Genomic DNA, 12376 nt, shown 5'->3' with positions numbered 1-12376 from the left:
CATTATACGTAAACTTTAAGGAACATATTAAAATTAAAAAATTAAAATCCATGTCATGACCCCTTTAAACTTAAGATATTTGTCAGTCAAATAATATATTTGTCAAGAAAGAAAGAAAGAAAGTAAAAAAGAAAAAAAAAGAAATGCTGATGAAACGGTAAGATTCACAATTAATTGTTTGTTTTGCTTTTTGATTGATGTAAAATACTTTATAACAAGTACATAACAATATAAAAAAAATAATAGTGAAATAAATAAACTAAAAAACAAACAAGCAAATAAATAAATAAATAAACCAGATGAGGGATAATTATACAAGGTTAAATACTAAAAGCAATTTTTTACTTTGATTTTTGAAATCAAAATTGTTAATACATATTTTAATTTTAATTTTTTATTACTTTTTTAATTTCTAAATTAATTACAAAAATAACAGACACATTCACAAAAAAGATTTACAATTGTTTCTTCTATATCACAGAAAGTACTTTTTTTCTCAATATTTTGCATATACTTATTAAGTACACTATTACAAGGTTAGCATATATGTAATATTTTAAATGTGACTTCTTTTACTTTGTTTGTTAAAAATATTTGTGTGGAAGAGACCAAACGACATTCCAATTAATTGTACAATGGCATCCATTTAAAAGAAGACAATGAAATGGATTTTCTGTTGATAAGATTTCTGACAAAGCGGTTATTGTATTGAGAGAGAAACAGGATTAAAGGTTTGGTCTACTTTCAATTGAGTTGTTATACCACTAGGAATGTCAATAAATACAGTGTTATATGCTTTTAACAATGCCCCAAAAAGACACTTCCTGTAAAATTCTGAAAAGGAATACAGCTGACCATTGACTTCTATCAACTTTGTAAAGATTTATGGATTGGAAAGTTTTACAACTTTAAAAAATGTCCAAATTATATGTTTAATTCAGCGTGTTACTTGCCAATTCTCAATCATTTTTTGTGAAATTTACTAGCAATTTCTGATTGGAAATTGTTCTTATTTATTTATTTATTTATTCAATATAATGCCAGTCAATAATCTTCAATGATTCACAACTTCAAAAAAAAATAATAAAATAAAATAAAATAAAATAAAATAATAAATAAACCTTTTTTTAACAACATATAAAATGTCCATCGATTTGCATTGCACAATTTTAACTCTTAATGTAATACATATTTGTCTCTCAAATCCATAAATCCTAAATTTAGGCCTTTTATTATTAAATATTTGGAGTATACAGGCCATTGGCTTCTTATAGACCAAACACGATTATATAGACTCTGAGTCTTCAAAAATCTGGACGCATCTCAGTGCATATTTTACGGAAGCCAAGCCCATATAACATGATCCTGGTGACAAATCGATTCCCACCCTGCAGGTCAAAAGCAAAGGTGGATTCTGAAACACCGTTAGCTGGTTTGCATGCATCTGTTCTGCTGTCAAACGATCTGACCTCACCGCTTCATCATGTTGACCTCACCCGACATTTGTCTTTGCTTTGTATAAAATCAGAGGAAGCACTGGCACGCTGGCCTTTAATATTCCCTCACCTATGATAAAGCATGGCGCTGGAGAGGACGGACGAACCGAGGGACAAAGCAACAGATGAAGTTGAATGTGCTGAGTCACTCAGACAAACGCGGGTCACTTTGTCCATGTGAATGTCAACTGCATATTAGTTTAGAGAGGCAGCATGGCTCACTGCATTCTGCTGCCTACCATTACAGTCCTGAGAAATTAAGAGAATCGCTAACTTCTATCTGACATTTGAACAGGTTTTTAAGGCTTTTACTGTGAACAAATCACATTATTAGGGGCACCTATTAAAGGAGAACTCCGGTGTGATATTGACCTAAAGTGTATTGAATCATGATACCGAGTGTGAACGTACCTTGCATATCTCATCTCGGTTTGTGTCCAGCTGTCCGAAATCTGGGGTCAGTTAGCCGATGCTCACAACAGGTTGTCAATGAAAGTCAACAGGGCATCGGAATAGCCATGTAAATAAATCACTGTTTTACGCCATTTACGAGACACAAAGTAGCTCCACACTTCATTGGTAGACTTCCAAGGGCCCTGACATTTAAAACGAGACATTGAGAACTCAGAAAAAGCACCGGTAGTTTATTTACAAGAAGATTTATACAGACAGTACCTGGGAAAGAAAATCCGGTAGCCGCCATCCTGAACTTAGTCACGATAAGTCGAGTGTCGAGCACCAAGGAATTTATCAGGTTATCAACGTATCAGGTTGTAGTTTCCTTCGTGCTCGACACTCGACTTATCGTGACTACATTTAAGATGGCGGTGACCGGTCTGTTCCTGGTGGAACATGTCTGTATAAATCTACTTGTAAATAAACTACCGGTGCTTTTTCTGAGTTCTCAATGTCTCGTTTTAAATGTCAGGGCCCTTGGAAGTCTACCAATGAAGTGTGGAGCTACTTTGTGCCTCGTAAATGGCGTAAAACAGTGATTTATTTACATGGCTATTCCGATGCCCTGTTGACTTTCATTGACAGCCTGTTGTGAGCATCGGCTAACTGACCCCAGATTTCGGACAGCTGGACACAAACCGAGATGAGATATGCAAGGTACGTTCACACTCGGTATCATGATTCAATACACTTTAGGTCAATATCACACCGGAGTTCTCCTTTAAAACCGTTGGTGTTCTTATTATTCTTCCTCTTTCATTTCTGTCTATGGCAGCCCATAGAACGGCTTGCTGGAAAGTTGTGAAATTTGGCACACCGATAGAAGACAGTCTCAACATTAACCACAGAAAATTTTGAGTCTCTAACTCAAATTCTCTAGCACCACCACTTGTCCAAAATTTCAAAAATTTTATGCTAATAACTTTTTAACCGTATGGCACAGAATCAAAATAGCTTTTTTTTCTTGAAATCCTTGGCCCATGCCGAGTCAAATGAACGCCAGAATTAAAAAATCGTAAGATTTCGTTGTTTTTTTTTTTTTTTTTTATTTGCTCGAAAAACCTACTTTTTCAAACTTGCCCTAGACAGTTTGTCTGATTTTCACCAAAATTGGCTCAGATCATCTTCAAACCATGCTGGTAATAAGTTATGGAATTCAAGTTGATTAGTCAAACCGCTCTTGAATAAAGCGCAAACGTATTCTATGAAAAACACGCAAAAATGGATGTGAGGTTATATCTCTCCAACGGTTTGGCGTATTGAAACCAAACGTGGTGTGTGTTATAACCAGCATAACCTGAGGCTACCTGCAATGTTTCGGCACAGTGTCACCTAGTGGCCAGGAGGTACGAAAAATGCCTATTTTTGCTTTTTTCCCAAGTCTGCCATATTGAATTTTGTCAAAAAATGCTATATTTTATGAACATTGCTGTATCATTAAAAAACTCGGAATGTGTCTTCGTCACTATGCCCTGACAGTACTCAAAAAGTTTGGAGGCCTTGTGGTCAAAAGTTATAAAGAAATTTTAAAAAATAGCCTATTGTAATAAAAATGGTCTTGATATATTCCTTTGGTCATGCCGAGAACATCGATACCAATTAAGCCGTAATTTGATGAATTTCCTGTCTGGCATTTTAATTAATGTTGAAAACCTACTTTTTCGAACTCCTCCTAGACCGTTAGTCCAATTTTCACCAAATTTGAGTCAGATCATCTTCAGACCATGCTGACAAAAACTTATGGATTTTGTGTCAAAATACGAAACAGTTTTTGTTTAACGCATCAACGAATTTGCTGGAAAGATGCTAAAGTGCATCTGAGGCTGTATCTCTGCAAAGATTTGACATATTTTAACAAAATTTTGTGCTATTGTCACCTCACACTGATCACACCACATCAATTTGGTAACAGCACCACCTATTGGTCAAGAGTAATAAACCATTCATTAACCATTAATTATGATTTTTTTCAAAAATGCTAATAACTGTTGACTGCATTAGCCTATTGTAATAAAAGTGGTTTCAAAATATTCCTTGGGTCATGCCGACAACATAGATACCAGTTATTCCACAGTTCCACAATTCCGCCATTTTGATTTATGTTGAGAACCTACTTTTTCAAACTCATCCTGATCATTCGATTTTCACCAAAATTGAGTCAGATCATCTTCAGATTGTGCTGACAAGAAGTTATGTATTGTATGCTGATAGATGAAACCATTTTCGTACAGCGCCGCTACAAATTTTAGGCTTTAAGCCCAAATGACTCTGAGGTTTTTTCTCTGCAAAGCTTTGACATAATGACACCAAACTTTGTGTGTGTCTTTTGTCACCTCATACTAAACACAACACATCGATTTGACAACAGCGCCACCTGTTGGTCAAAAGTGATAAGCCATTAAATCATATTACTAGCAGTTCTATATTACTTTTCTGTCATTTCGACTAAAGTCATCTTAAAAAGGCTTTCCTGTATTCATTGTTGCAGTTGGTCTGGTGCTCCATGCCATGCTTAGCTCCTCGTTTTCCCTTTGGTGTGCTTGTCCCCGTAATTGCTGATTGAAGCTATATTTATGGAATTATTATTTCTAAACTCATAGTAAGAATATCCTTAAAGGACTTGGACCCAGCATTTACTTCAAACTCAGGATCTAGTTTCATGTTAAAAAGTATTTACAAAGCAAGTCATTAAAAAAAAGGAAAGAAAAGAAAGAAAGAAAAAAAAGAAAGCAAGGTTTGTATAATGATCTTAAGTCGTAAAATAATCTCTGCTATGATTTGACCACTGCAGGGCTGTGAGGAGAAACGCAGGTGTAGGTTTAGACCTCAGCGTGAAGCGCGTTAATGAGTCGTCTGTAATAACTATAAAGTTCTTAATGAACTCTGCTGGAAGAGCGGCATAATGAAGTGGCTCTGTCCTCATTCACGGCTCAGTGTCCAGCGCTCAACGTTCCCTCAGTGGAGCACTATGTGAGCCATGTCTCTGTCTGAAGGAGAGATTGAGGGTTATTGTGAACTCCTCGAGTGCAGCAGTTCTCCTTCAATGTTCCTCATGGACTTCAATTATGTATGGCCCATCTCCACCCACACAAGCTCATTATAATCGCACCTCGTTTCATCTTTCATGAGATGATGCTTCATCCAGAGCTGAAGAAGCCGGCTGCAGTGTATTCTGTGTCGGGTGTTACTACAGTTGTGAATATACAGTTGCCATAACAACACAATACTTTATTGCATATTGACCACAACATAAGTTTAAAACAGTATATCATACTAATGTATTGTCATTATGTAGAAACTCCCAACGTGGACGGTCTTCAAATGATTTATCATTTTGTAGGTTATATATTTTTGCTATATGTGTATACAGTATATATTCTGAGTTAAAGTTACTTTTATTCAACCAGCAAGTTTATTTTTTTTAATTTATTTATTTATTTTTTTAATTATAAATGACACAGACGTCTAATAAGACGTATGTTACGTTCCACGTGTGCTTCGTGTACATCTTGTTTTTCTCATTTGTGTGTATTTCGTTTTTCTCATCACTCCCCCATCTTTGTGTTATTTCTTACTCATTTCTAGGTCTCTGTGTTATTGGCTGACCAGACTGTCAGTCATCGTTATGACGTCATCACGTTCTGCCAATCCACTGATTTGCCGGCTGCATTTGAGGCCTCGAGCTCAGAGTGTGTTGGTGCGCCTCGCCAGCGTGCCTTGTGCTCCACGCGGTCAGCTTTCAGTCTCGTGTGCTACAACAGTATCTTCAAATGCCTAAAGTATCCTGATTTTCGAAGTAATGCTTTGTGCCGTGTAATTTGATCTATTGATCAGATTTGTTTTTGGCTATTGACTTGTATCGAATTTAGAGAGAGAACTTTCTGTCCGTACGGAGTTTTAGAATCACATGCCAAGTTTAAAGTTAAGGATGCACCTTCTGTGATTTCTGTGCATTGAGTTTGTTAACCATAACTGCCCTTTGTGACAATTCGAACAATTAGTCAACTGCCATGATTCTGTTTGTTTTGTTCCTTTGAGTTTAGTTTGTACGTTGTTAGTTTAGGTTTGTGTGTGTCATGCCACTTTTGTATTTTTGCTTTATAGTTTAGTTGAGTTTAGCTAGAGCGTCGCATACGCTGAAGATTTCGGTTTTCTTTTCTCATTTCCTTTTAAGTAGTTTAGAGGTTAGACCTAAGGCTGTTTTGTTTTGTTTATTTCTTTAATTTGGGTGACACTCATTTTTCTTTTGCTATTTGTCACAATGCTTCTCTTTTCACTTAAATTACATGTATACTCATAACGTAACACAGTAAATACTTTAAACATACTCTGTCTTTGTCATCTTTTGATCTGCCTCACGCTCAACAGCAATTGTCTCACTTAAATGTTACGTTATCATCCCTTTTAAACATCAAACACGTAACAACGTACAAGAGGCGTCATTGTGGAAACAATTATTACTCATCTTTTATTTTATTGGCTATTACAGCAATCAAACGCTTCCTATAATTGCTGACCAGCTTTTGCATGTCTCGACTGGTATTTTTGTCCATTCATCTTTCAGCTCCAAATCTTTCAGGTTGGAGGGTCTCCTTGCCATCACCCTGATCTTTAAGTCCCTCCACAGGACTCTGGCTGGGCCACTGCAAAATGTTAATGTTTTTGTCTGCTAACCCTTTCTTCACCACTTTTGCTGTGTGTTTTGGGTCGTTGTCCACTGGTCCCCAAGGCCAAGTTTCTCTGCAGACTGCTTGATGTTTTTGTTGAGAATTTTAACATATTGCTCCTTTTTCATGGTGCCGTTTACTGTGATTAGGTTCCCTGGTCCACCGGCTAAAAAACACCCCCAAAACATTAGGTTCCCACCACCATGTTTCACAGTGGGGAAGGTGTTCTTAGGGTTGAAGGCTTCTTCTTTTTTACGCCAAATGAAGGCTACATCATTGTGGCCAAACAAATAAATTTTTGTTTCATCTGACCATAAAACAGAAGACCAGGAGTCTTCTTCTTTGTCCAGATGAACATTTGCAAAGGCCAAGCAGGCTTTTGTGTGCCTTATCTGGAGAAGTGGTGTCCTCCTTGGTCTGCGTCCATGGAACCTAGCGGTGTGCAGTGTCCGTTGGACTGTCTGCCTTGAGATGTTGCCACCAGCAGAGCCCAGATTCATCAGGATGGCCTTGGTGGTGATACTTGGATTCTTTTTTTATTTATTTTTTATTATATAAGATTTATTTTTTTGGCATTTTTGCCTTTATTATGATAGGACAGATCAGTAATGACAGGAAGCAAAGTGGGAGCGGGATCTGGAAAGGTTCTCAAGTCGGGATTCGAACACGGGACGCCCAGAGCGCAACGGCGCTGTATGTCGGCGCGCTGCCCACAAGGCTATCTTTTTTACCTCTCTCACTATCCTCCTGGCCATCACAGGTGTCACTCTTGGCTTCCGACCACCTCCTCTGAGATTTTTCACAGTGCGGAACGTCTTATATTTTTTAATAGTACTTTGCACTGTAGCCCCTGAAACTTCAAAACATTTAGATATGGTCGTATAGCCCTTTCCTGACTTGTGAGCAGCCACAATGCACAGCTGCAGGTCCTCAGTGAGCTCCTTTGTCTTAGCCATGACTGTCCACAAACCAACAGCAGAGAGCTTCTCTAAAACAGCTGTTCCCAATGAATCAGGCTAATAGGCATGCTTTAGAACAGCTTGGACTATTTGGAATGGTATAGAACTTTGGATTTTCCCATAGACTGTGACAGTTTGCAAAGGGTATAAATTATTTTGGACATGCCACTTTTTGTTCAAATGTAAATAAAAGCTATATATATATATACTTTTTTTTTTTTTTTTTTTTTTTTTTTGATGCCTCTTGTAAATCGTCTTATTATCTTTTGGGAGATGCCTGTGTCATTTCCGGTGAGATTTTTTTATTTTTTAATTACTTTTAGTTTAAGATGAAAAAGATGTAAAATGCCTTGGAAACATGCTGAAATAATAAGATAAAATTACATTATTATTAGTTATTAGTAGTATACTATTATAGTTTTTGTTAATATTTTGATTATCTTTCTAAATATTAAATTGTATTACAGTCTGATACTACAATTGTTCATTTTTCCCCTCATTAATCTACATTCCGTACCTCATAATGACAACGTGAAAACAGAATTTTAGAAATGTCTGTAAATTAATTAAAAAGAAAAAACTGAAATATCACATTTACATAAGTATTCAGACCCTTTGCAAAAACTCTTGAAATTTAACTCCTCCCATTTCTCTTGATCATTGTTAAGATGTTTCTACACCTTGACTGGAGTCCACCTGTGATTGGACATGATTTGGAAAGGCACACACCTCACTATAAAAAGCTTCACAGCTGACAATGCATATCAGAGCGAAAACCAAGCCATAAGGTCAACTGCCTGCAGAGCTTAGAAACAGGATTGTATCAAGGCACATATCTGGGGAAGGCTACAAAAAAATCTGCTGCACTGAAGGTTCCCAAGAGCACAGTGACTTCCATAATTTTCAAATGGAAGAAGTTTGGCACAACCAGGTCTCTTCCAAGAGCTGACCGCCCAGTTGATGGAATAGATGGAGAAGGGCCTTGTCTAGACTGGTGACCAAGAACCTGATGGTCACTCTAGTTAAGCTCCATGATCATATATGCAGATGGGAGAAACCTACACAAGGACAAACATTACTGCAACACTCCACTGATCTGGGCTTTATAGTGGTGTGGCCAAACTCAATCCTCTCCTCAGTGAAGACACATGAAAACACACTTAGAATTTGCAAAACAACACCTAAAGGACTCTCAGATTCTGAGAAACAAGATGGTCTGGTCTGATGAACCTCAATAAGCATCATGTTTAAAGAAAACCAGCTCTGCTTATCACCTGCAGAGTAGCATCCCAAAAGTAAAGTGTACTGGTAGCGTTTTTCTGCGGCAGGGACTGAGAGACTCGTCAGAGTAAAAGAAAAGCCCAATGCACCAAAATATTAAAATAGTCTTAATAAAAACCTAGTCCAGAGCATTCAGAACCTCAGACTGGGCTGAAGGTTCACCTTCCAACATGACAACACAGGAGTGGCTTATGGACAACTCTGTGAATGTCCTAGAGTGGCCCAGCCAGAGCCCTGACTTAAACCCTATGGAACATCTCTGGAGAGACCTGAAAATGGCTGTCCACCAACGGTCCCCATCCAACCTGACCGAGCTTGAGAGGATTTGCAAAGAAGAATGGCAAAAAAATTCCACAGTCCAGGTGTGCAAAGCTTGTTGCGTCATACTCAAAACACTAGAGGCTGTAATTGATGCCAAATGTTCTGAATACTTATGTAAATGCAAATTTTTTTTTTTTCTAAAATTCTGTTTTCATTTTGTCATTATGAGAGTACGGAGTGAGAAAAAAATAATGTAAACATTTGTAGTATATCAGGTTGCAACATAAAATTGAACAAGTGAAGGGGGTCTGAATACTTTCTGAATGCACTTTACATGGTTAAATTTAGACTTTCCATTTTTCACATTATTTTCAACTAAAATTATTTGATTGATTGATTGATTGATTTGATTGATTGATTGATTTTTACAACTGGATGGATATTCTTAATAAATAAACTTAATAAACTTAAATATGAAGCAGCTACAGTGGAATGAAAAAGTGTTGACCCCCTTTATTTTTTTGCATGTTTGTCACACTTTAATGTTTCAGATCATCAAACAAATGTAAATATTAATCAAAGATAACACAGGTAAACACAACAAAATCCAAACCCACATGGCCCTGTGTAAAAACACCTGAGTTCAGTTTCTCCAGCCACACCCAGGCCTGATTACTGCCACACCTGTTCGCAATCAAGAAATCACTTAAATAGGACCTGCCTGACAAAGTGAAGTAGACCAAAAGATCCTCAAAAGCTAGACAGGAACAAATTCAGGAACAAATGAGAAAGAAAGTAATTGTGATCTATCAGTCTGGAAAAGGTTATAAAGTAATTTCTAAAGCTTTGGGAGTACAGCGAACCAAGGCGAGAGCCATTATCCACAAATGGCAAAACATGGAACAGTGGTAAACCTTCCCAGGAGTAGCAGGCCGACCAAAATTACCTCAAGAGTGCAGCGACGACTCATCCAAGAGGTCGCAAAAGACCTCACAACAACATCTAAAGAACTGCAGGCCTCTATTGCCTCAGATAAGGTCAGTGTTCATGACTCCACCATTAGGAAATGGCCTGCATGGCAGAGTTCCAAGATGAAAACCGCTGCTGAGCAAAAAGAAGATAAAGGCTTGTCTTCTTGTCTTACATCTGGTGTAAAAGCAGGACAATGATCCAAAACACACTAGCAAATCCACCTCTGAATGGCTGAAGAAAAACAAAATGAAGACTTTGGAGTGGCCTAGTCAAAGTCTTGACCTGAATCCTATTGAGATGCTGTGGCATGACCTTAAAAAGGCGGTTCATGCTCGAAAACCCTCCAATGGGGCTGAATTACAACAATTCTGCCAAGATGCGAGGGCCAAAATTCCTGCACAGTGCTGTAACAGACTCATTGCAAGTTATCGCAAATGCTTGATTGCAGTTGTTGCTGCTAAGGGTGGCCCAACCAGTTATTAAGTTTAGGGGACAAACACTTTTTCACACAGTACCATGTGGGTTTGGATTTTGTTTTCCCTTCATAATAAAACTTCATTCAAAAACTGCATGTTATGTTTACTTGTGTTATCTTTGATTAATATTTAAATTTGTTTGATGATCTGAAACAAGTGGGACAAACATGCAAAAAAATCATGAAAGGGGGCCAACACTTTTTCACACCACTGTATTTTGTTGTTTGGTGAACATTTTTCCATTAATCCCATTTTCCTTGAAATTTGATAAAAAATAAATGTAATAAAAATATTGATCAAAGTGAACATTGCTGTGGATAAAAACGTAATCAGACGGGTGTGAAGCATCAAACCTTATGTCTGAAGAGAGATAGGTTTTTCAAGTAGAGCAATACATTCACTCATATACAAACACACAAACAGTCATACAAACAGACTGAAGAGGGAGCATTCAGTGAGGAGATGATGACACCCTCTTCAAAGTGACCTTGTTTATTGGGTGCTGTTTGTGTTTTCATTAATGTCAGTCAGCAGCCGGCCTGTGAAACACACTGAGGCAAATCATGGTGTCAATCGCACTGCCTCGTCTTCCTCTCCGCCTGGCTGATGCTCTCTCTGTCCTTCTTTCCAGCGTTCACTCTCTCATTCACCTTACAGGGACTCCAGACTGTCTGCTCGCCATTCTGCTGACCCAGCAATACCTTTAGAAGAGGGTTAAGGGTGGATGGAGAAGGAAAGTGTGAAAACGAGTGGCTGAATGTGAATGAAGGAGAAGCTCCTAAGTGAGATTGACTGATGGACACAAACAGCACAGGACAGGAGAGGAATGAAAGAGCGTATTGGAGTTGTTTGTGTCTCAGTGAGGAGGGAGTGGCTCCTCACAAAAGCTTATTTCCTGCACCATCTGCCAGCGTTCCTTCACACCATTCCCCAAATCCATCCCATAAATCTACAGTGAAAGGGATCCCCTGCATAAGCTGTCCATGTGCCAACTGCAATCACTCAACTACATCTACAACCTGGAAAAACAGCTTTAAAACTGAGAAAACAGTGGCAGAGGAGACAAGCCATGAGCCTTTGAGGAAACGAGCAGTTCATTGGAACATTGCGTTTAAAAATATCTACAATAAAGTTACACTATTGCATTATTAAAAATAAATAAATAAAAACTACACTGGAAAAAAAAAACTAATCTGTCAAACAATGGAAAAGTTACTGAAGTTCATGGCATTTCCATTAAGCTTAAGGACATTTCCTTCAACCCTAAAAAACAGTGTGTAATTTAAAATGCAGGGGAAAAAAACACTGAAAAATCAATACTAATTATGTTAGAGTGTTACTTTTTTATGGAATATAAACAGCAAATGAAAAGAGTTGCAAAAGTTTTTAATACAAAAACATCTGGACAGATTGCTGAAATTTAAAAAATAATGATAGATAGATAATAAAATAAATGTGTTTTTATATTTGATTTCATTTCAGTTGATGTTTACTTTATTTTATGCTTATGTAATTTTGTTTTATTATTAATTTATTTTTTAAGTAAAAAAAAAAAATAATAATAATAATAATAATAAAAAGAAATTACAAAAACATATTTTATTTCAGCAAGCATTAATACAAATATGGAAGCCCGTTTCTGCCACTGAATAAAAAAAAAGGTTTTTGCGACTTATCTCACAATTCTGACTTATTATTTTTCCGTAAAATTGCATGATACAAACTCACAATTCTGACTTTTTTTCTCAGAATTATGAGACATAAACTCACAATTGCGAGTTATAAAATCAGAATTATAAGATTTAAAC

This window comes from Garra rufa, chromosome 11 (assembly GCF_049309525.1).
Source record: "Garra rufa chromosome 11, GarRuf1.0, whole genome shotgun sequence".
NCBI lineage: Eukaryota > Metazoa > Chordata > Actinopteri > Cypriniformes > Cyprinidae > Garra > Garra rufa.
Note: the sequence above shows the minus strand (reverse complement) of the source record.